At 39.9% G+C, this 26,081-nt stretch overlaps 1 pseudogene; it reads left to right on the top strand.

Moving 5' to 3' along the window:
• The first annotated feature begins 5,039 nt into the window (after positions 1 to 5,039).
• Positions 5,040 to 18,421, top strand: LOC116739087 (annotated as a pseudogene).
• The last annotated feature ends 7,660 nt before the right edge of the window (positions 18,422 to 26,081 follow it).

The raw sequence follows: 26,081 nt of genomic DNA, 5'->3' as shown, positions 1-26,081 counted from the left end.
GCAGCAGAAACGAACACACCATTGGAAAACAATTATACTCCAATAAAGATGTTTAAAAAAAAATGAGCAACCACTGGTTGTACAGGAACTAGTTTATAAACAGTCTAGTAGAAGTAGTCATCCTTTTAATAAAGTCATACTTTTTTAATAACATTTTTTAAAAATTTATTTATTTTTGGCTGCATTGGGTCTTTGTTGCTGGACGCGGGCTTTCTCTAGTTGCGGTGCGCGGGCTCCTCATTGCGGTGGCTTCTGTTGTTGCAGAGCACGGGCTCTAGGCGCCCGGGCTTCAGGAATTGTGGCTCGCGGGCTCTAGAGCACAGGCTTAGCAATTGCGGTACACGGGCTTAGCTGCTCCACGGCATGTGGAATCTTTCCGGACCAGGGCTCGAACCTATGTCCCCTGCATTGGCAGGCGGATTCTTAACCACTGCGCCACCAGGGAAGCCGTGTTATACTACTTCTGCTAGCTTGATTAATTGTTGAACCTTCTTCCTTCCAGTTATATGTGACTATGTCTCAGTCCTTCCTGATTTGGGTTCAGTATCTGCTTTCCCTGGATTACTCATCTTACTCATTGTTCACTTCTCTAGTTTACTGCAGTATCTATGTAGAAATAATATACCTGTAATTTATAAACAGATATATCATTTAAATTTTTAAAATTAATTCAGTTTATTATAAGCTGCTATTGAAGTATGATGAAATTTTTTTAACATGAGTCTTGCATGAGAGAAATGTGGCAAAAATCTTTGAATATACATTTTATTTAAAAATCCTTTGGAGCCACAAGCAAGATTTAGGTGGAGCCATATGTAGTGTTGCTTATGAATACAGATATGCGTATGTATACTGTGGAATTCTCAGGATGGGTATATCAGGATTAGCTGGGTGGTATTTCTTCCTCAACTCCATCACTGGGTTGTGATGAGGGATAATGTGTTGCAAGTGTCAGTGTCTGGAGACAAAAAGAAGTTGACAGCCTCTATTACATTGTATGTTTTCATCCTTAAATGCTGACAAAGATATCTTCATAGTTACATATATTTCAGAAAACAAAGGTTGTGTGTGACAAGAAATGTTGGGTGTTTCTTTGTTTGTTTCCAAGGGCTGAGTGGGAACTCTGGAGTCAGACCTGTCTGTGTTCGAGGCTCTACCACATGCTAGCTCTATGACCCTGGTTTAGTTAACTTCGCCTTTCTCATTTGTAAAGTGGGGCTAGTGATAGTACCTACATCAGAGGACTGTCATGAGCATTTAATGGGACAGTAAAATAGATCATAAAGGAAGCCTCGGTAAATGTTAACTTACATTATTACAATTGTTATTAGTCACTAGGTATAATGTTTCTAAGTTTCTTTTGCATTGGAGCAATAGAGCGTTGCTCATACTAAAGATCACTGTTATCTCTTGTGCTTTATCTGTTGTCTGCTTCTTGGAGAAGGTAACTGTGCCCTCTAAACACTGATATAAACCATTACAGTCAATATTTGTTGAATGAATGCACATGAGCTGTAACAGTTTTCTGGAGTTGGACTCAGCTGATTTTGTTGTTCATATCACCACTCAATAGCCTTCTGTTCTAAAATGCTGTTGGATTGGCACTAAAAATTACATATGAAGCAATTATATTGGGGAACAAACAAAAGCTGGAATGTTGAATATCTTGAATTATCATGTCAATGAAATCTTGAAAAAAATGGGAGTGTTGGGAATCCAGCAGTGTTATTTCCCCAAATAATTATATCTCTAATTCAAGTGGGTAGAGCTGGACAGTCCTAAGGGTTATTTAGTCTAGCCTTAATTTTATACACATGAGGAAAACTGACTTAGCAAGGTTCAGGAACTTGTCCAAGATCAGATTGTCGTGCAGAACTGCGTGAATAGGATATTTTCATTTTCTTCACAAGTTCAGAGCTCCTTCCCAGCTCTTTCCCTTCTCTGACACTTATTTTAGGAGCCCATACCCACATAACACCTGTTAGCGTTAGAGTTCTTCCTGAGAACATTCTGCAGTGGGTAATGGTGGACTATGGCAGCAGTGGGAACATGTATTGTGTCTTTTCCCACAAATGTCTGAAAATTAAATGTATGGCATTGATTTTGAGGGGACAAAATATTTAAAATAAATTAAGTTTTATCTGTGGGGCCAGTAAGGGTATTTCCTCATCTTGTTACCAGGGTACTATAAAACATAGTTTTTTTCTTGTTTAATTTTCCTTGTGTATTTGTTACTGGTGCGAATCATTACATTATTGTCTTTGAGACAAGGGTCTATATCTTCTATGATACTGTAACAGTCTCCAGTGTCTGGTCATCTGAAAGTTGGCAATAGATAAGAAACATTTGCATAATAAGAGCACAGATCAATCTTGTTACTGGTAGACATTTCAAAGGAAGTAATCAAATAATTGCCAACTTTATCTTATTAGCTTTTTCCACCTGAATCATAGAAGGCAGATAACTTGGAGATGGGGGCCGCTGGGGAAATGTTCTTATTGAAACAAAGAAGCACTGCCTTTTCTTCTATGCCAGCATGGCATAAAGGAAGAATCCGGTTGGCTCAGGTTTTCTAACAGAAACAATATGCATATATTCTGTTTTCTGCTTAACCTTTCAACCAGTAATAAAATTACTAAAAAGTTAAAAGCATCCACCAAGGGATCTTGCTTGAAACAATTATTATTATGATAATCTAATGGTGATTTTGTTTCTTTCATTAAAAAATATATTTTTGGTGGATATCTGATGAATATCTTGCGTAAATATTAAGGACTCCTGCCTTCCCACCAGCACTGCCCATTTTGGAGACTAAAGTGACCATGGTTTAAATGATGTTAAATGGTGAAAGGGTGGGTGAAGGGGTTAAAAGATAAGAAATATATTGCCAGTAGTACTTAGGTATGGTCTAGATAGGAAGTTCACTGTAATGGCAATAAGAAAACCTAGGTTTTAGTTACAATTCTGTTATCTTTATATAAGCAGGTCTTTTATTCCGATTTTCTAATTTGCAAAATAAGGACAATTCTATAAATGATTCAAGGTAATGGGTGAGGATGTAGTAATTTGACTTACTAGGAGGGATAATAGGTGGTTTATGAATTCAGATGTCCTTCTACCATATTAAGATAAGGGTGTTATTAAAGTAGTGAGTCTACTTGTGCTTATTAAAAAGGAAAAGCCTGACATTCATTGGACATTTACTATGTATGGGCACCGTGCTAAGTGCTTTACTTATATTAACTAGTTCAGTCCTCTCGCACTTTTATGACGGCAACATTGTTAGCCCCATTGTAAAGATAAAGAACTTGAGGCACAGGGAGGTTAAATACCTTGCCTCAGGTCACACAGCTAATAAGTGGCAGAATTAGGATTCAAACCTTGGTGGTCTGGCTCTAGAATTTTCACTCTTAATCACACATGATAAACTTCTGCCCTGGTTATAGCCACTGGCAGGACTGATATTCATCTAGTATATACTGGTGTGACCACACCACCTCTATTTCCATTGAGTCTTAGAGACCACTCATTGTAAAGCACATCCCATTTTTAGAGATGTTAAAATGTAGACTTCATTCTAACAAATGCACAAGGAAAATTTAATAGGAAAAATATGTTTTATGGTACTCTGATAGCATGATGAGAAAATCACCTTGCTGGCTCCACAGATAAATTATTTTGAATATTTTATTACCTCAAAAATCAATGCCGTACATTTAAATTCCAGGTCTTTGTGAGAAAAGGCTAAATTGATATGAGTCACTGATGCATCTTAGATTTGATGAGATATGGTAGGAAAGCCACAAAGTCACTCCCCATCACTTGAGCATAGATTAACCTTCAGCCTTGTCAGAGCTTGAGCTGCCTGACCCAGATAGAATCTATATTTTTTACCACATGGTCTGTTACTAAACTACTTACAGACAAGTCAGAAATATGAAATAGAATGTAACTGACTAAGTGTGTCTACCAAGTGAAACAGTGTTGGGACTCGAAGACTTAGCTCAAAATTATGGTTTCAGAGAGGCCTTGCCTTTTCTTCCTATCTCAAACACAATTATTCTTTCTGTGCTCACAAGATCTTGTACATACTTCTATCAGAACACAGCACATTTTGGGGGGAAATTATTTGCTTTCTTTTCCATTTCTCCTACTAGATTATAAGGTAATAAAAGGCTTCGTAATGTGCAGAGTGGTATACAGCCTGGAATAGAGTAGGCATTCAACCATGTTTATGGAAGGAATAAAGGTAGGAAGATAGAAAGGAAAGGAGGATGGGTGACTGTTTTGTGGATTACAGTAGCAGTTTTTAGCTTACTCAGGCCACAGCTCATCACCAGGAAAGCTGATGCAAGATGAATTTTAAATGAAGATTTAACTTTCAGGTAACAAAATTATCTAATAAGTAAACCACATAGAAAAATCAATCACATTATCTAGAGGCAGGGCTGATTTGGGTGATAAAATGTTATGCTAGACTGAGCACCCACCATCAAACTCTGCAGAGAACCAGTGCCATGGAAGAATCTTTTGATAAAGGGTGCTTTGCTTCTACACTAAAACTAGTTGTGTGGTTTTGGGCAGGTATCGCACCTCTTCATGCCTCAGGTTCCTAATTTACAAAATGGGAATAATCATCATAGTATCTGACAGGATTGCTGTAAGAATTAAATCCCATGATGTATGGAAAGCACTTAGTACTGTGCCTGGTACTTTGTTGAAGGGAGGAAATAAATGTTAGTTAGCTATTGTTGTTATTATCTGTGTATGTGCTATCAGTGAGCAAAGAGTTGGGGACCAAAAGAAGTGTTTTGTTGGTCTCTAATTTGGCTATGCTTTCAACGGTTTTTTTTTTTTTTAACTGAGATTATTGTTTAAGAAACAACTTCCTTGTTTCATTTCCTTAACTTTCAACTCTATATAAGCACTTCCTTCCTTAAGAATTATCATTCTTCTCCTCTCAGGGATCTCTCCATTTGCTAAAGCTACATCCCTCCCCCGTTTTTCTTTTTCAGTGAATTGCTTGCCCATCTATGCCAATGGACAACTTAGCATTTGAAATGCATGAAGATGCAAAGCAGAATATTGTGTCTGGGGGGAAGATGAATACCACATCCAGAATGGTACGAATGTAAATGGGGACTTAGGTCTTGAGATTAGTTCCCCCCATAACCTTTATGCAGAGCTCAGGAAACAGTCCCTCTTTAGACCAGCTCTCTTCAAGTGACCTTCTTCAGAATGGTAGCATCTCCTGCTCTGAATATCTCCTGACTTGCCATCTCTCATAAACTCTTAACTCCTTTAGCTATTTAATGGCCCAGCTTTCTATGAATTGTTGTTCATGGCATTAATGAGTTGTTTATTGTTCAATATATTACCCTTATACAATGTTAAATTGAATATGTTGGTAAATGATTATGTTATACAAAATATACCATTTAAGAATTGATAATTTTTATACAGTTTTTAAAGATTACTCTCCATTTAGTTATTACAAAATATTGGCTATATTCCCTGTATTGTACAGTACATCCTTGTAGTCTATCTTACACCCAATAGTTTGTACCTCCCACTGCCCCACCCTACCTTGCCCCTCCCCCCCCACACTGGTAACCACTAGTTTGTTCTCTATATCTGTGAGTCTGCTTCTTTTTTGTTATGTTGACTAGTTTATTGTATTTTTTAGATTCTATATATAAGTGATATCATACAGTATTTGTCTTTGTCAGACTTATTTCGCTTAGCAATAATGCCCTCCAAGTCCAACCATGTTGCTACAAATGGCAACATTTTATTCCTTTTTATGGTTGAGTAGTATTCCATTGTATATATACCACCTCTTCTTTATCCATTCATCTGTTGATGGACACTTCCATATCTTGGAAATTGTAAATAATGCTGCTGTGAACACTGGGGTGCATGTACCTCTTTGATAAGTGTTTTTTTTAATTATTATTATGTACCTAGGAGTAGAATTGCCAGGTCATATGGTAGTTATATCTCTAGTTTTTTTGAGAAACCTCCATACTTCCACAGTGGCTGCACCAGTTTACATTCCCACCAACCTTCCCTTTTCTCCACATCCTCACCAACATTTGTTATTTGTGTTCTTTTGAATATTTCAGAATGTTAAAGTAAGAATGTCTGTTAGAATTATTAGTGATCAAAGATTTGCTTGCTCAGGGAGAAAGACCAGTGGAAAAGGAGTCCTGGACATCATTGCTTATAAAGGTCATTTTACCTTTAGGTAAAAGGTCAGAGGAGTGAGGGCAAATTGGTCCAAAGGTTAGGGTGTGTATTTTCTTGGCAGCTTTCAGTAATGTGGATTGTAACTCAGAAATAATACTGCTGTTTATAGCATATATTTGTGATATGAAACCAGGAAATAGTAACATAGAAATACATGGAAATATTGTGACTTGGAGATGAGTGGTGACTTGAAAGCTCATTTAGGTAATACGCAGGAGGAAGGGAATTTAATGAAGCTATTTAATGAAGGAGGGAGGGGGAGAGAGAGACAGAGACCTGTCAGGCCCATTGACTACTGATATGTTGCTTATTCCCATGCATGTAGCTGTACATGTAAATGCATTTGTACATTCTGGAACCAAAAAGTTCTTAGAAAATACTACTTATAACCTCTTTGATTTTCAGGTGAAGAAACTGGTAAATAGGGGCTGACTGACTTGGAATGCATTTCATATACAAACTTAACTGGGTACTTAATTTTCTAGTATTATTCTGTGCCCCAGCTCCTTGTATTTTTATTTTTGTTTATTTGGATGTCATCTGGGTATACGGGGTGTGTGTGAGTGTGGGGCTGTGCCCCACAGCCTGCAGTCCTTGCACTTGCCCAGCTGCTAGACTGAAGAGAGAGCCTGAGTCAGCGGCAGAGACATCAGTGATTCACCGGACACAGAATCTTACAAGTCAGAGGCCGAGGTCCTGGAGTGACACCCACCGTGTACGGGCGGGCAGGCAGGACAAGACAGCAATCTTCCCTGCATAGGGGAGGAAGAAGCTATCAATTATAGGGGGCTTGACATCAAAAGGGCTCCTTAGTTGCCAGGGGGACTGTGGAACACATCTCCGCACAGCTCTCTGGGTTAGCATCCAACGCAAGTGCCGTGGTTTCCTGTTGATGACTGAACATAATGGAGCTGGTCTGGTCCCAGGGCTAGAACAATGGTTAGCGAAGGTGGCTGTGGGGGGCAGCGATCAGGCAGGTGGTTACTGATTAAACTTTCCACTTAGGAGGGAAGGCAGTCATGTGCATAAGTAAGCATGAGGCAGGGCTGGGGAAGGGGGGCAGGGGGTGTACAGGGAGCAAGAGAGCAGCCGTCTTATGGGGCCTGACCATACTGTGAGTGTACGTATGTGTGTATTTATTTACACATGTATTTTTTTTAAAGCACATTCTCTGCATTCAAAGACCTTATTCTTTTTTTTTAAATTAGTTAATTTATTTATTTTTGCTGTGTTGGGTCTTCGTATCTGTGCGAGGGCTTTCTCTAGTTCTGGCAAGTGGGGGCCACTCTTCATCGCGGTGCTTGGGCCTCTCACCATCGCGGCCTCTCTTGTTGGGGAGCACAGGCTCCAGACGTGCAGCCTCAGTACTTGTGGCTCGTGGGCCTAGTCGCTCTGCGGCATGCGGGATCCTCCCAGACCAGGGCTCGAACCCGTGTCCCCTGCATTAGCAGGCAGACTCTCAACCACTACGCCACCAGGGAAGCCCCACATGTAGTATTTTACTCAGTATGTTTATCCCACAAATGCATTTTTTTAAATAAAGAGAAAATAAACCAAATTGAGAAAGGAGGCAATATTTCTCATGCATCAAGAGTAGAGAATAATGGCTTCATAATTTCTCCTAGGAAAAGAAGAGGCAGTGGTCACTGACGAGCATTTTCCTGGTGTGTCTCTTGGCCTGCACCATTACCACTGCATCTGGAGTCCTGATTCTCTCCTTGGTTTATGTTAACAACTCTCAGCCCCATTCAGAACCTGGAGCCCAGCCTCTGCAAACAGCAATTCCCATGGTGCAAAAGGGTGTTGATCCAGAATTCAAGTTTCTTAATCATTTACCTAAATCCAACGTATGGATCACACATATTAGGAAAAAGAATCATCTATTATAAATGGTGATTCCAGAACAAAGTTTCCATTGCTCGTTTTCTAAGCTTTGTTCTCTCTTCATTGGAAGGAAGCAGCTGTGGGCTGTTTGGAGGAAAGGAAGTGAGGGATAGAGAAGGGGGAAAGTTGGGTGGATATTGGCTCCAGGCAGAATTTTTCTTTAGTAGATAGTTCTGTGTTTGGCTGGAGGGGAGAAGTGCAGGACAGCCCTGTTCTCTTGCCAAGACAGGTGTTCTTTTTTATGTCAAACAGAGACTGATAGCACTGCATGTACCACGTTGTCTCCCGGAGTCTTGCAGACCTATTCTTTTCCTTTTGGGGGCTCCAGTACTCGCCACACCACCTTGCCTTTTCCCTTGTGCTTCCCGCTTACCCCACAGGCCATGGTGGCCTCACGTTCCTCAGGAGGTGGCCTCCATGGTGATGATTTGCTTATGGCTTTTCAGGTGTTTGAGTTCCCCGGTGGTGCAATCCAGTGGGCCTGGTACAGGACCAATGCCGAAGAGTATCTCAGCATTGAAGAAGATGCCTTTGGCAGCAGCTTGAACAGTCAGAGCTCACAGATGACTCTGGGGACCCTGAGAATAAAAAGCAATGGCCTCCAAACACGGCTATCTTGTACAGGTGTCACCAGTTTGCCCACGTTCTGCCCTTAAGCATTTGTGCTGTGTGTCCTCAGGCTATTATTTAGGTTGTTGCAAAACCTACTTAAATAAGTGGTAGACCACATCCAGGCTTTGGCTGTGTACTCAGTTAGATTAGTTATCAGTGCCTTGAAGCATTAACCTCTTTGTTTTAATTATTCTTGGCATCACTTTGAACTTCTTTCTTCAGTATGAAATCATTTTTCATACATTGTTAAGCTAAGATCGCTGTTCCATCTTTTTTTTATATATAAATTTATTTATTTATTTATTTATTTTTGGCTGTGTTGGATCTTCATTGCTGTGCGCGGGCTTTCTCTAGTTGCGGCGAGGGGGTGTTACTCTTCATTGTGGTGCATGGGCTTCTCATAATGGTGGCTTCTCTTGTTGCGGAGCACGGGCTCTAGGCGCACGGGCTTCAGTAGTTGTGGCTCTTGGGCTCTAGAGCGCAGGCTCAGTAGTTGTGGTGCACGGGCTTAGTTGCTCTGTGGCCTGTGGGATCTTCCTGGACCGGGGATCGAACCTGTGTCGTCTGCATTGGCAGGCGGATTCTTAACCACTGTGCCACCAGGGAAATCCCCACTGTTCCATCCTTTGAGCCAAAGCTAAAACTGGTAGCTGTGATCTAATGATCAAAGAAACTACAGCTTCCCTCTAAGGAATAAAGCAGTGACTGTAATAACAAACTGGTTTGCTGATGTTCAGCCTGGAGTCTCTGAGATCAGCCAGTTGGATGCCCTTTTGTGGTTTAGACCTTTCAGAATTCTTTGGAAGTGAAATTAGTGTGCTTACTTGAATTTCAAATAAGTCATTAATTCTGAAATGTATTTATGGCTTCTGTATTCCAGACCCTGGGGAAGCTGTAGTGACTAAGCTCTCATAGAACTTTCAGAATTCGGTCTTACCCTGATGATCTTATTAATAGATCAGCCAGTTTTGTGTGTGTGACATATTTCTGTTGTTGTTAATAAAACTCCTTTTTTATACTTGGACAATTCACTTGATTTTAGAATTTACAGCAAGAAGAGAGATTAGAGCTTTATCTATATGAGAGTAAACCCTTCTTAGAAGAATACCTGGACACACAGTAAAGCACTATGTTATTACTATTATTATTATCAAAATTATATGCAGACTTTTTCTTACCTGGAAAATACATACGCCTCTGTATGCATACACACACAAACACATGCAAGCACACACATGCATGTGCGTACACATGTGCCTGCAGTCTTTTCAGACTATCAAACTAGCATGAACTTAGAGCTCTAAATGCTCAGTGGGGGTGGTATTGCCCAAAAGGGGGCAAAAACTGGTTGTTAGCAGGGTAAAAATATTACTCTTTTTATGTATAAAGCATAGATGTACATGTAGTACATGAGCAGTATGTGTATACAGTATACAGATCTATAGTACCTCTGTAGTGTTAACATTTCATAGCGTGGTGATTAGAAAAAAAAGTCACGGTACCTTAGAAGGGAGGTAATGAAAAAGGGTTGAGGAGCATTGCTCTAAAGTAGTGTTGGATGAGTTCTTCCGTTTATGTTTCAGGGGACAGCATGGATTGGGGCGGTTGATGGTACTGTCGTTACCATGTACAGTGTTACAGCTGGCCAAGTGAACTTCTTCCCTAAAAACACAGTACACTGGATAGAGAATGTGGGGAGTGAAGACTGCTTTTCTTGCTCTTCTTTTCTATACATCATGAACTTCAAACCTTGGAAGCTGATGATGTAATTTTTTCTATACCTGAGGGCATTGCTTCCAGGTCACTTGAGGTCTGTACCACTGCTGAGAGCAAATCCCATGAGGGTACAAAGAGGGCATGAATATTCAGGTTTCTAAGGTAGCAGTCAACAAAGTGACATTGGGGTAATGGGCTCAAGAGCACTGAAGTTGAATTGCTCTTTATTTTCCCTTAGGAAGGCCTGCTGGAAGCTACTGTTTAGTGAATTGGTAGAAAGGTTATGATATAGTTAATAAAAATTACTATAACTTTCATCTCTGAAAAGCCATTTGCTCATCCAGGGATAACTTCGCTACAGATAATGTAATTGTGTTTTCTGAATCTAATGCAGAGGTTCCCACAGTTTTCCTGAGGAACGGCTGCTTTCCTCTTTCTGATCTCTTTCAGTAGATATACTATCACTGGAGAGATTGCTGGTAATGCTGGGTAGAGAGGGTCAGATGTGGGTGCTGACAGTGCAAATGGGTGATCAGAATTGGTGATGGCCCGTGAGTGGTACCTGGAAGGGGTTTTGTGGTAAATTTAGGAATCTAAATAGTAAGATTTTGAGATTTATCTTGTAGCAGATCCTGCTCTAATGTTATAGGGAGAAGTAGAAGAAATGAGTCACTAGTGAGAGTGTTGGTAAGCATGGGAACCAGTGTATATTTTTGCAGGCGTTTATATCGACCATAAAATACTAATGCCCATACATTGAATGCTTGGAAGATTTTCATAAAGATCACAAGTCTTAGGCTAATCGAGGTCAACTCTTTTGACTGGGCCACTGAAAACCACACTGGTGCCAATGCTGCCCTATCCTCAGCTACCGCCCCTTCTATTGTTAAAATTTGTAGAATGTTTCACAGATACCTTATATGGTCTCTTATGTGTTTCAGCCTGAAGGTGGAATTAGTTTCATTAGAACATTCCATAAGCAAAAAGAGGATGAGGCGGTCAGTCTTCCTCCCAGCTTGGCAGAACTGGTTGTCAAAGCTGATTACTCACAGTCTCCAGATAGCCTTGTGTGGAGATAATTGTATGACCTGAAAGGTATAGTATGTTATTTTGTGAAGCCTTTTTAGTTAAGTATTTATATATATGATTATATAGGTGTATTGGATTGAGATGTAATGTGTTTTTTACAGTGGGTCACAGTCAAGAGAAGTTTGAAAAGACACATTTCTCAACAGAGTAGGAAATGTGAGAAAAGGCCTGGAAACAAAAGAGAATGTGGAAAAGAAATTCAGAGTGTGAGGGGGGTGTGCTGGGGCTGGAGGATGCTGTAGGAGAAGAGGCTTATGAGAGAGGAGAGGCCAATCATGTAGCAATTAAGGGGCTTTAAATAGGAGAGTGACACAATGAGGTTTTTAATTATTTTATTTTATTGAGGTATAATTGACATACAACACTATGTTAGTGTCAGGTATACAACACAATGATTCAATATTTGTATATATTGTGAAATGATCACCACAATAAGTCTAGTTAACATCCGTCATTATACATAGTTACAGATTTTTTCCTTGTCACGGGAACTTACAAGATCTTAGCAACTTTAAAGTATGCAATACAGTATTACTAACTATAGCCACCTTGCTCTGCATTACATGCCCATGATGTGTTTATTTTGTAACTGGAAGTTTGTGTCTCTTGAATTCCTTCAACCATTTCACCCACCCCCACCCCCACCACTGGCAGCTACCACTCTGTTCTCTGTATCTGTGAGCTTGGGCACTTAGGTTGTTTCCGTATCTTGGCTATTGTAAATAATGCTGCAATGAACATGGGGTGCATATATCTTTTTGAGTTGGTGTTAGTTTTGTTTTTTGAAGTGATGACCAATCCAGCTGGATTGTGGAGAATAATTGGAAGTGGCCAGGTGAGAGGCAGGGTGATGAGTCCGGGGGGCTCCTGCAGTCCCTCCAGTAGGGGATGATGGTGGCCTGCACTATGTGAGAGGGAAAGAATTGTTGAGAAGCAGAGAATTTAGAGACGCAGGACTGACAGGGCTTCGTTGACGGATTGAGGGGAGAGGTAGGGATTGGTATTTAGTATGACTCTCACGTTTTCCAGCCAGGTTCCTTGACTTGAATGTCTGTCTTAAAGAGGTCACTCTATGTTAGAAATTTCAAGAGAGTTTGGGAAGTTAGGATAGTATCCGACAGTATCAGATCAATATCTTGGGGGAACATAAGATGTGGTATTGGCAATTCCTACCACATAAACTTTCTGTGACTATAGAAGGGCTATGTACCTTACTAGAACTGTATTTGACTCTCCTTTTGTAGTACCATTTTGAAGTAGTTTTATCTTATTTTGTTTTTTAAACTTCATCTGATTCAGGTTCAAAAGAATATCAATTTCCAGGAGGAATAATACAATTGGCACAATATTGGAAAAACAGAAGTGAACTAAACAACAATGAAAAAATTTTTAGTGAACTCCCGAATCAGGTAATTGAGAAAAATGTTTTGAAATTATTAAAACATTATTTATTTAATTATTATTATTTAATCATTATTAAAATGGATGAAATATGAGATTTAGATTGGATTCATCATTTTTCTAGACAAAGGAAAAGGAAAGAGCTAGTCAAACACTGGTTGATTTGATCAATGCAAACTATTGATTGAGGCCTCATTGTGAATTTGGGAGCTTAACTTCTTGGCGTGGGTGGTTACATTAACAAAGAGACTGGATGCTCGTGAGCTTTCTCTTTTCATTTCTCTTTTCATTTTCATTTGTTTTAAATGCTCAACTGGCTGTATTGCTTAATGACTAAGAGCACAGCTGTGGTATCAAATTCCCTGATTCAAATCCCAGTTCTGCCACTGGGTGACCCTAGTATACTCAACCAACCTAGAATTTAATTTCATCTCATAAGGTTGGTGGCAACCTTATAAGATTATTATAAAGGACAAGTGACATAATAAATGTAAAGAACATAAAAAATTGCATGTTCTCAGTGAGGGCTTCATAAATATTTGTTATTATTATGATTATATGAATTGTTAAGTTGCTGAGTTGAATGTTGGCTAAATAACTGGATTTCATTTTTCTTTTTCTTTCTCAAGCACAAAAATGCCCTCACTTTGAGTACACTCGATTTATAACAATGGATTAAGACAGCCACATTTTCATTTTAATGCAAATGAAATGGGATATGTAATAAGTGGATGTGCAAAGGTAATTCCTCTGTGAACAGGTTTTTTTTGAACTTTCCTTTTCAGTGCAGAAAGAAGCAAACAGGAGGTATTTCTTTGTTTTGGTTCAGTTGTTGGTAACATAATAGGACTCTGTGCCAATGGCTTTCTGGGCCATTTTCACAGAGGATACCATGCAGGTCCTGCTAGGTAACTTCCAAGTTTGCTCTTAGCATGAGAAGGGGCTAAGGACATTTCAGAACTGATAAAGAGGTTTATCACTGATGGTGAGGGGCTGGAATACCTGCTTGCATGTTCAGAGTTTTGCATTCTCAGGTAATGCAAGCATTTAATGTGCTCTACTTTGGGGACTGTGAAATTGGCTGTTTGCCTCTCAGTGTAAGATGAGTGGGGGGGTGGGGAGATGTGGAGCGCCAGCAGGGTGGCCATATATCCCCATTTATCCAGGATCCTTCTGACACATACTTGTCATCTTGGTGAAGTTATTAACATCACCCCCTTTGATTCTTCGGAAAAACCACACGAAGTAGCATGTTACTACAGGGCTCCTGGGGAGATCTACAGGTAAAATGGGCTTCTCTAGCTTGTACCTGAATCAGTCTTGACAGAAAGAATCAGAACAGACCGAAATTCACCTTTTATGTCACCCATAGCAAAAACTTTATGTTTTTAGAAGTGAAAGCTCTAATAAATTGGAAAAGGGCATTGTAATCTTCCACAAATTTAATTTCAAGGATCAGATTTTATTTTTGGTGTGCTTTGTGCTCATCTGTGTGCATTTGTGTGCACATTTAGTCTCGAACTCTTTTTTAAAAGACCATTAGGATGCTGCTCTCCCAGAAGGCTGAATTTTCCCAAGCACGTAGAAAGGCGGGCGTAGAGGTGGTAAAACACTGCAATTTAAATCCTCTGCCTAATTAGGGAATGTCATTGATAACCCTTAATTAGAACATGGTGATTAATGCTCTTTTTGCACGATGTTCTACACTATTGAATTCACTAATGCATTTTGAGGGACATTTACTTTAAATAGAGCATCTTTTAATTTTTGTGGGATTTTGTCTCAGAAACAGGAGAGTTAATGTGCAGGATTTCCTCTTTTCTGCTATTTACCCTCTCTGCGAAGTCCCTTTATAACCATATGCTTTTATCCATCTGTTCTTCACTATGAATACTTAGCCTTAATGAATATTTGATTTTATTTGCTTAACTTCAGCATAGTTTTTTTTTTGTTTTTTTTTTTTGCGGTACGCGGGCCTCTCACTGTTGTGGCCTCTCCCATTGTGGAGCACAGGCTCCGGACACACAGACTCAGCGGCCATGGCTCACGGGCCTAGCCTCTCCGCGGCATGTGGGATCTTCCCAGACTGGGGCACGAACCCGTGTCCCCTGCATCGGCAGGCGGACTCTCAACCACTGCGCCACCAGGAAAGCCCTCAGCATCGTTTTTTCCCCGCCTTAGGTGGGCATTATCAATGCTCAGTGTACCATAGAGTTCAGCATTCACATTGGAGATGTGATATTTTTCCCCACTGGAACCCAGCATTATGTTAAGAGTACATGCGATAAGGAATTGCTTCTCGTTCTTGCCTTCAGCACTGGAGACCAGGTGAGAATAAGCCAGTTCAAAAGAGATTGCTGAGTGCCAGTGATGTGCAGAATACTCTGCTAAGCCATGTATCTGCATCATAGGGGGCCCTCAGTATATGTGTGTTGAATAAATGATTGAACTGGCTGAACGAATGTGTGAAGAGAAGAATCAAATAATCTTTTCATTCAGTTATAAAGAGATCCAATACATCCCATTCCCTCTTAATTCCCCCAATTCTCAACCAGCTGAGAAAAAAGACCAAAGAGCAGTATATAGAGATCCAGGAAATCATTTCTATTACTAATCAAGCAGGTATTTAAGAGAATATGATTAATATCTGTGGGCAAGTGGGTTTCCTAATATCTATCTCTAGAATTGGGCTGGCCTTCTGACATTGAGGTGGGCCCTTGTACTACCTTATGTCGTAGAGAAGCAGAGCATGATTTTTGAAGCTTTGCCAGTTCCCAGACAGAGAGGGAGAAGCTGAAGTGAGCATGGCTAGTTTATTCTTCTGGAATTTACTTGGCAGAGAGGAAAAGAAGAGTCCCTTGTATATGAAAAGAAACTTTAGGAGACGTGAAGTAACATTGAGTATGATTGAGCAGTGCTACCAAGAAGGAGTAGCATTCCTTCCTATCATTCTTTGTTTTAAGCAAATCTGATATATCATGATCTGCGGTATAAAACATACATTAAGAGGAATTGTTTATTGTATTACATAGTTGTTTGCTTTTAAAAATTCACCCCAGTGTTCCTTAATTAGATGAATAATGTGTTTGAAAAACAAGAATAAATAGTGGAATTTAGATTTTTGAACAGTCCTTAGGACTAGGTTCCCTGCTGAGACTGGGTGAGAATTATAAGAGTCTGGGTATTCCTGGGGCAAATCCAGGAACAGACAGACATTCCTCTTGGCCATGGTTCTTCCTACATGGAGACCCAACAAGATCTCCGGGGGAGAGCACAGCATGAATTCAGCAGTATCATCTACAGAACCTACGCCATCCTGCTCAGTGGTGCTTATTTCCCATGATGACACTTTCCTTCTTTGAGGGACACTGGAAAATTCCAGCATCTGCTTCTCTGGGTCTCTAAACCTTCCTGGGGGTGCCTGGGATGAGGTTTGTGAAGAGCTCTGTAAGGAGGAGATGCAATGGAAAGCTAGCTGTAGACTCTCGGGGGGAAGAGGATTCCAGTGTGCCCTGCTTTCGGTGTGGGTCTCACCACTACTGCCACCCCCTTGGTCATCATTCTCTGCAGCTGTTATAAGAACAAATCATGAAGCAAAATGAAATCCAATCAAATATAAATAGGAAAAGAAGGGAAAAACTCATTAAAACAGCAAGTTAGAGTTAAAAAAATTAAGATCAAGAAAAGGGAATTTTAAAAATTAATTAAAGACTAATGTGACGTGAAAGGCTAATACCAACAAATTAAAACTTAAAAATATGAAGAAGGATAAAAATAACAATTGAAAATTATTAAATACAAGTCAAGAATTAAAGAATATAAATCTTTTGAAAAGAGAATAGAAGTAGAGGGTTTCTTTTTTTTTTTTAATGAAAAGAAGCAATTTAAGGGAGTGATCCACAGCAGGGAAGGAAAAAATGAATCAGAATTTTGGGTAGAAGGAATTTTTTTTACATCTACCCCCACCGCCAGGAATGTCTGATATGCATCTTGAGGGAGCATAACCCCAACTAACCCATTAGAAGGGGTATTAGGGGTGTTTCTAAGGGGGATTTATTTTGCATAGGGGTATGAAGGGAAAGAGGAAGGAGGAAGAATAAGAGAGAGGCTGAGAGACAGAAACACATGCCTAGAAAGAAACACAGAATGAGACATAGGGACACAGAGAGAGACATACATGCCCAGAGACACAGACATACAGAGAGAGAGACAGAGATCTACAAAGAGAATGACACAAACACAGAGAAAAAGAGAGAAACAACACAGATACACAAATAGAAGGAGACATACAGACATAGACACAGAGAGGGACAGAGACCCATAAAGAGACAGAGACACAGAAGGAGAGACACACAGATACACACATACCCAGACACAGACAGACCTATACACAGAGGGGCAGGGAAAGGCAGACATACCTAGAGACACACACACAAAGAGTTAGGAGAGAGATTCAGAGATAGATAAGCTCAGAGACACACACAGACACAGAGAGAGACAGAAACACAGTGAGAGACACAGAGAGACCCACATACATGCAGAAATTGAGAGGCTGGCTGAGAAAGAGAGGTAGTGTCAAGGGGGAGGGGTGCAGAAAGGACAGTAAGATCGTGATAGAGAGAGGGCACAGGACAGACAGAGTCAGAGCCAGCCAACTGGACAGCCAGGCCAGTTAGGCAGAGATGAACTACTGTCTCTGGCTGTGCAGGAGGAGGACTACTTACCTGGCAGCCAGGTAGCCTCCATCAGGTGCCTGTGGGCATGGAGCTCTGAGAGGCCCTTTTGCCACTAGTCCCTGCTTACAAGTAGACAAAAGGTCCTGCTCCCTCTTTAAAGAGAACTACCTCCCAGTGGGATGGAGGTCCCTTCTAAAGAAAGCTTCAGGGCTTCCCTGGTGGCGCAGTGGTTGCAGGTCCGCCTGCCGACGCGGGGGACACGGGTTCGTGCCCCGGTCCAGGAAGATCCCACATGCTGCGGAGCAGCTGGGCCCATGAGCCATGGCCGCTGAGCCTGCGCGTCCGGAGCCTGCACTCCGCAACGGGAGAGGCCACAACAGTGAGAGGCCTGCGTACCGCAAAAAAATAAAAAATAAATAAAGCTTCAGATGCCTCAGCATCTCTAGCTATCAGTCAGACTTTCCTTATTCCCAGAGTCGAAATGGTGAGCTCCCCATGGCAAGAGAAGACAAGTGTACAAGGGGACCGTTCACAGGATTTCATAGCTCCTAATGTTACACAGCTATACCTGCAGTCTTGAAAATGCCTTGATGTCTGTAAGATCTTTGTAGGAACCTGAGTAATTTGTTGCTGATACATCTTCTTTTTGTTTCCACTGTCAGTTGCAAACCCTTGACATGGACGATTATCTCCAGGCCACAGCAGACCACATCCTGGCCCAGCTTTTCTTCAAGCAAAGTGAGTTTAAGAAGATCCCCAAATTCAAGGAGGACCAGGCAATCAACCTGCCTTAGATTTGCTGATGAGTTCATATCTATTCTTTGCTCTTCATATGTTATTCTTGCTGTTTTTAAAGAAGGTCCACTTGGCTAATGAGCTTGGAGCTCTTTACAGAGTGATATTGAGAAAGCAGGTGTGAAGCAGCCCTATAGGCTCATTTAGCTGATAAGATCGTAGTCAATTCATGCTAAGGGAACATTTCAGTGTACTCTGTGCCAATTATCTATGGAGGGGATCTGATAAATTAAATTAATATATTTTTGTATGGATTTTAGTCACGTGTATATATTTGTTTATTTTCCTTTTGTTACTTCAAATTTATTACTCCAGAGGAAAATCTGGTTTTTTTGCACATCACTGAAACTTAGTGCCGTGCTTGTATTTTGGTTATATTCATCACTGTGGAAGGAAGTAGGGAGATCAGCTTATGTATGTTGTACATACGGAGTTCTGGTACATCTAACTTTGTCTGGAGAGTTTAGTATAGAACCTTAGGTTAGCCATTCTCAACCCTTTTGTTGACATGAAGATACTTTTTATAAAGCCCAAAATTTCAAGGACTCACTCATACGAGTAGTTGAATATTTATTGTATATTAGCTGAGAAAATACTTAATGACAAGCTAATTATGAATTCAATACTTTCTTTGAATGTATTTGGATTTTATTAATCACATCATGAACTATTTACATTTGAGGAATAGTCATCCCTATGGTTGAGAAGCATGTGTTTTATTTAGTCTATTGGCTGGGTGTGTATATGAATTTGAGGACTACTTGTCATCACTTGAAAACTGGTAGAGGCTAGTGGTCTCTAAGTTGGGGGTCACTGTCTTAAGTAGAAAAGAATTTGTTCAGATCTAATCTGTGCTTGATTTTTGTTTACAATTTATTTTAATAGGTATTTGGTACCCCTGCATTTTGCTTGGGTATCACCATCAGTTCTGGGCTACCCTATATAAAACCCAGTCAGTACAGACACTTTTTAATGCCTTGAACCACCACCCTCTTTCAGTTATATTTCCCTGACACATCATGGAATTTTTAGATATCTTAGGGTGTTTGCTCTTAACCTAAAAATAAATCTGTATGTATTTCTCTCTCTCTCTCTCTCTCTCTCTCTCTTCTAGATAACTAGCGCTATTGACTATATAGAAGACAACGAGAATTAGGATGACTCACTTTTGGTGTGGGGAAGTAGCCATCTACATAACGTACATAATCGGGTCATGAAAAGCCTGTCATCCCTTGAAACCACCTTACTGTGTATTTACCTTGTGGCCATTTTCCAGGAGAGCCAGCTGGGATCAGAGCTCGGTAGCAAAAGGAATTTTGTGGTGGTGGTATAGTTTTGAAGAGACCTTGTAGGGATGCGTCCCCAACCAGGAGGAAGAACATGATGCAGGGAACAGCACAGGACAATAGGTATATGAAAGGTGGATGTCCAGATAGAGGGGAATTGGTCATAAAAGGAAATGGCAATGTGTGTCAACATATTTTGTTTGCAAATTTTGTTTTACTTTGGAAATTTTTTAATATACTATGAACTAGTTCATAATCCCTTTTCTTGTATCAGGAAGTATTATATTAGATTACTATGTGGTCATTTAATAAAGATTTTGTGTATCTTTGCATATTATCTTCTCATTTAATTTTAAATGAAACCTGTTTTTATGGTTTTATGAATTTGAAGCATTATTGGATTCCCTCTATGCATCCTTGAAATATGATATAGCATCATCTAAAGAAAATATGTTACGGTGTTGGAACTTTCTGGGTTTCCTGATAATAATATACTGGAAGCCTGACTTAGGTTTCCAGACTACTATGTATTTAAAAAAGAGAAAATGTTAAAAATAAATAATCTAATGAAGACATGTCAATTGAAATATTGTTGGTATGTTATTTTATGGGTTTTTTTTTTTTTCGGCTATACCACTTGGCTTGTGGAATCTTATTACTTCCCTGACCAGGAATTGAACCCAGGGTCACGGCAGTGAAAGCACCGAGTCCTAACCACTGGACCACCAGGGAATTCCCCAGGACGGGGAATAGATAGATATGTTCTTAATTTTCACTTGGTTGCTCTAATTTCAGTCTTTTTCCCTCCTTGGAAAGCTGATTTCTAGTTTTCATACCATTTTCTTCTTTAGGGTAACTTCATCCATTAATACTCAAGTGCTTTTAGGCTTTTTGGTATTTCTACTTTATTTATTACCAAATCAATAGATTGAAGAGTGAATTGCTCAATCAGACATTATTTGTCATCATTCAGGCAAAACCCAGACATTTAACTGAAAACCTCCTTTAAAACTGAACCTACCTTAACCACTTTATATGCACATTTGATTCATTTGAAATGGTATGAATTGTACATAAAAAGTTCTTAAATGTCAAAAAAAATCTTTAGAACTTTTTAACAGCAGCTTTGAATAACTGAATGGAATGAACGAATTTGACTAGAGGAACTACAAGGTTAGGTAAACACCACTGAATGTTCCTTATTGCTTCTAAATAGTGAAAGGTAGTATAAAAAGTTTCTTTGCTCATATTCTCATCCTTTCCTATGAAGAGTAATCAGGCTGCTTTTTATTGTCCAACAAATTTAGGAAAAGGAAAATGGTCCCTTTTACTATGTAACTCGATTCCTAATGACCGTAATTTATCAACAGTTGAAAGTGATTTTCAGCTGTATAGCATTATTACTTTATTTTTTTTAACATCTTTATTGGAGTATAATTGCTTTACAGTGCTATGTTAGTTTCTACTGTATAACAAAGTGAATCAGCTATATGCATACATATATCCCCATATCCCCTCCCTCTCGTGTCTCCCTCCCGCCCTCCCTATCCCACCCCTCTAGGTGGTCACAAAACACCGAGCTGATCTCCCTGTGTCATGCAACTGCTTCCCGCTGGCTATCTATTTTATATTTGGTAGTGTATATATGTCCATGTTACTCTCTCACTTCGTCCCAGCTTACCCTTCCTCCTCCCTGTGTCCTCAAGTGCATTCTCTACGTCTGTGTCTTTTTCCTGTCCTGCCCTTAGGTTCATCAGAGCCTCTTTTTTTCTTTTAGATCCCATATATATGCTTTAGCATACAGTATTTATTTTCCTCTTTCTGACTTACTTCACTCTGTATGACAGACTCTAGGTCCATCCACCTCACTACAAATAACTCAGTTTCATTTCCTTTTATGGATGAGTAACATTCCATTGTATATATGTGCCACATCTTCTTTATCCATTCATCTGTTGATGGACATTTAGGTTGTTTCCATGTCCCGGCTATTGTAAATAGTGCTGCAGTGAACATCGTGGTACACGATGTTTTGAATTATGGTTTTCGCAGGGTATATACCCAGTAGTGGGATTGCTGGGTCGTATGGTAGTTCTATTTTTAGTTTTTTAAGGAGCCTCCATACTGTTCTCCATAGCTCGATTCCTAATGACCATAATTTATCAATGGTTGAAAGTGATTTTCAATTGTATAGTATTATTACTTTAAAAAAAAAACGAAGAAAAGAAAGAAAGAAAGAAAAAAAAAGGCCACGGTGATTTTATGTTATAATTAGAAGTTACAAGTGGTGTTTCCTCATGCTCTGCACTCACCATAGCTTCATGAAACTCATATGTTCACTTTGGAACACTGTTCCTTTGAACAGAATAGTAAGATGCTGGAGAGTCCAGAAAAGAATAGCAATGCTAAAGAGATGAAAAACTGTGTGTTATTCACTGAACTTAAATTGGAACTGTTTGGAAAAAAAGAAAGGATGACGTAGAACGATGAGGTTGTACAGCTGGTAGAGGCCACGTATCATGTGGTCTCAATGCTTTAACTTGCAGAAATACAAAGTGAGACCTGAGAAGGGTAAGCAAGCTACCCAGATTGCAAGTGAGGTATTTGAGACCAAAGTCCAGATCTTCTGTGGTGCTTCCCACCTCCCGTGTAGAGTTATGTGATTACTGTCTTCACGTATATAAACGAGTCCTCCACCTGAAGCAGAACTCTACACAAGAAAATGTACCGTCTTCAAATGGGAGAGGCGGCTTCTGTTCACCCACACATCAGCAGCCCCAGTGCCAGCACTGCTTCTCCTTTTCTGAGCCTCCCACGTGCCAGATGCCCAGCCCCAGCTGTAAAGAGGTGATCAGAGCCTCCTGACATCACAGGTCACTGTTCCTATCTAGCCAAGTATTCTCTGCTTACGTTTTCATTTTAAATTTTTATTAACAACTTTTTACACTGACAAGATGTACCTAACATGAAATTCACCACTTTAAGTGTACAATTCAGTGTATTAAGGATATTCACATTGTTATGCAGCCATCACCACTGTCCATTTCCAGAACTTTTTCGTCATTCCAAACAGAAACACAATACCTATTAAACAATAACTCCCCAGTCCCCTCTCCCCCCAGCTCTTGGTAACCTTTATTTTCTGTCTATGAGTTTGTCTCTTCTAGGTACCTCATATAAGTGGAATCATACACTATTACTCCATGCTTATTTTTATGAGTTTTTTCTCATTTTCAGAAATTACGCCTTTACTGTGTGCTCATTATTGTACTAGGATACAGAAGAGACATAAAAAAGGTGTGACCTCAAAAAATTTATAATTTAAATATTTCTTATTCAGTTCTATATTTCTCTTCCCTCCCCACCCCTGTATGAACCCAGCCCTTATCATGAGTATTCAAAAGAATATTTATTCATTCAGACTATATTAAGGAGTACATAGTAGCAAGATGAAAAGAGCTAAAGAGGTGAGTATACATTGTGCATTCATATTTCCAGAGAAGGCAACACTCAGCCCCTTTGGTGGTTCCCATTCCACTGTCCTAACAGTTCTTGGTCCTCAGATTTTTCATAACTCTCATAAAATCGCTTTTCCCCTACTTTTATTGAGGGCAGGACCTCATTCTAGCCCCTGAAGTTTAAACATCCACGCAAGAGTGAGTTCTGGTTTTTTCTGTTTTTTTGTTTTTAAACATTAACAAGTAACCCCAGTGGCCTCAGCAGGTGTTGTTTACATCTTCTCTCTTGGTTCAGGAATGCCCAACTTCATTCTACTGGCAGTAAATCTATTGTTTCAGTACCTTAGCCTGTTGAATTCAGATTCTTCCTTGGTTCAGAGTGTGGAGTAGCTCTTGCTGAAAGGGAGCAAGCTTTGATGTACAGGCTAAATGGATATTGTACCAGGTGGGCCCGTTGTAGTGCGTGGGGGCCTGGACTCATGGAATGTCAGCCGAGGCATTAGCACACATCCCAAAAGCCTACTGTGGATGTAGGGTCAATGAAGATATTTAAGAAATTTAAAATCATCACCTAGAAAACAATTTGCAAAGGAAAGAGTAGCACCTTTCTTTTTTTTTTTTTGTCTTTTCAGGAAATTGCACAATTAAGAGGCAGAGTTTTTAATTTGTTTTTGTTTGGTGTTAAGCATGCAGTATGCTGTAGCTGTTAGTGAGTGTCAAGAATAAATTAAATAAAAAGTAGAACAATGACTAGTAAAGTTGGTCTCAAGTGATTCACGCAGAGCTTTTAAATGTCTCCTGTACCTTGATAACTTTTCCTCCAGAATCAGCACTGCTCAGATGATTATTGTCCTGGGAGACAACTTTGTCTCTCTTGGTAAGGAGTTATAGATAGTAGAACCAAGAAGAAGAAACTTCTGTCAACCAGGACGGATTGTCCTTCCAAATGTACTTTCTCTAATGTTGTAAAGTAAACCATTGGAGATGGGTTTACAAGTTTATAGTTCTATAAACTTATATAGTAGATATATAGTTCTATATCTACTATAGTTCATAGTATGGGAAGGCGTTCTTAAACACACAGCTACAGAACAGAGAGAAGCAGGAACACATACAAGATAAGGGAAACCTATGATTAATTGTTGTTTTAAAATGTCATGACTTAGGGCTGGAGTAGAACTCTTGAATTTCCTTCCATGAGATACCTTCAATTTTCTCTTAAAATATTTGCTTTGGGATGGGATTCTTTTCTTACCAGACACAATCTACTGCAGCCCATGTTTTTAGCTACCACCCCTTAGGTTTTTAACTTTTAGCTCCTCACTTAAATATAGCATACGTGGAAAAAAGTGTCCAATCACAAGTGTACAGCTTGGTGATTTCTGCAGATAGAACATGCGCATGCAACCAGCACTTTGATCAAGAAACACTACATTGGGCTTCCCTGGTGGCGCAGTGGTTGAGAGTCCGCCTGCCGATGCAGGGGACACGGGTTTGTGCCCCGGTCCAGGAAGATCCCACATGCCACGGAGCGGCTGGGCCCGGGAGCCATGGCCGCTGAGCCTGCGTGTCCGGAGCCTGTGCTCCGCAACGGGAGAGACCATGACAGTGAGAGGCCTGCATACCGCAAAACAAACAAACAAACAAACAAAAACAAAAACAAAAAAAAGAAACACTACATTGCCTGCAAGTCCTCTTGTGGGTCCAGCTTCCATCACCACCGCCAATATGATAAACTTACTTGTGCCTGTTTTTGAACTTCATGTAAGTGGAATCATACTGTCTGTGTTTTTTGGTACCTGATTTATTTTCCCCAACATTATATTTTTGAAACTCACTCATGTTGCTGCTCCTTCTCTTAACTTTTATGCTTCTTAATCTTTTATCTTTCTCTTCAGATAAACACTTGGCTTTTATGTGTCACCTCCTTGATTCAGTGTTGCCAGCCAAGACATGTGTATAAGTAGAGTGACTCCAAGTCAGGTCCTCCTGGTGGCCTTGATGGCTGGGGCTGTCCCTGCTCTTTCTCCTCTGCATGGTTATCTGGGAAGAACTGAGAGCTAAGAAGAGACAGGAGAAAATGACCAGCTCAGCACTCTCTGCATGAAGCTTCTTTTCCTTTAACACTCTTCCTCACTCCAACCCCTTCCACCCCAGTCCCTCAGGTGGGAGGAATGTCGATGCTGGCTACACCAGCCAGGTTCAATTCCATGGAGACACTTTCCCGAACAGGAGTCATTTTCCTCTAATTAGGGAAGGAGGAGTAGAGGAAAGTGATCTAGGAACATATTACCAGCTTTCATAAAGGGGTGATTTGTTTGGCTGGTAATTTGTTCATGATTTTCCCCTTCCTCTCCTGGTGTGCTTGCCCATGAGAAATGAGCTAATACTTTATAAAATACAAAAATAAATTTAGCAACCTCTTTTTTAAGAGAGAGAGAGATTTAAACTTCACAAGCATATAGCATAGATGAAACAACCCATTGACGTTTGAGCAATTGATTTTATAAAGATTTTTCCCCAGATCTCTTTGCAGTATGAAATTTATAATAGCAGCTCTGTAATTTTGTAGGTCATCTTTTTACTAAGTACTTGTCAATTCATTCATTTTCATGCACTGTGCAGAAGTAAAGCCAATAGCTGTCTGAATGTGTCAGCTTCAAACACTAGTGCATTATCAAGAAAATCAATACGATGTTTCAACGCTCTTCCAACTTATTCTTCTGACCTCAAAGGCAGAGAATATTCACTGGAATGAAGTCAACTTAGATTCTTAGGTCACAGCCAAAGTGGTTATATTGATAAAACGAAGACAAGAGAATTGTGCATTTCTTTTCTGATGTTTCTTTACATATTTATGATCAGCGTTTGCAGCACTGGGAAAAATGTAGGAGGAAGTGGGAGGAAGCAGTGTA

Source organism: Phocoena sinus, chromosome 14, assembly GCF_008692025.1.
Source record: "Phocoena sinus isolate mPhoSin1 chromosome 14, mPhoSin1.pri, whole genome shotgun sequence".
Taxonomy (NCBI): Eukaryota; Metazoa; Chordata; class Mammalia; order Artiodactyla; family Phocoenidae; genus Phocoena; species Phocoena sinus.
Note: the sequence above shows the minus strand (reverse complement) of the source record. Positions and strands in the feature narration are given on the sequence as shown.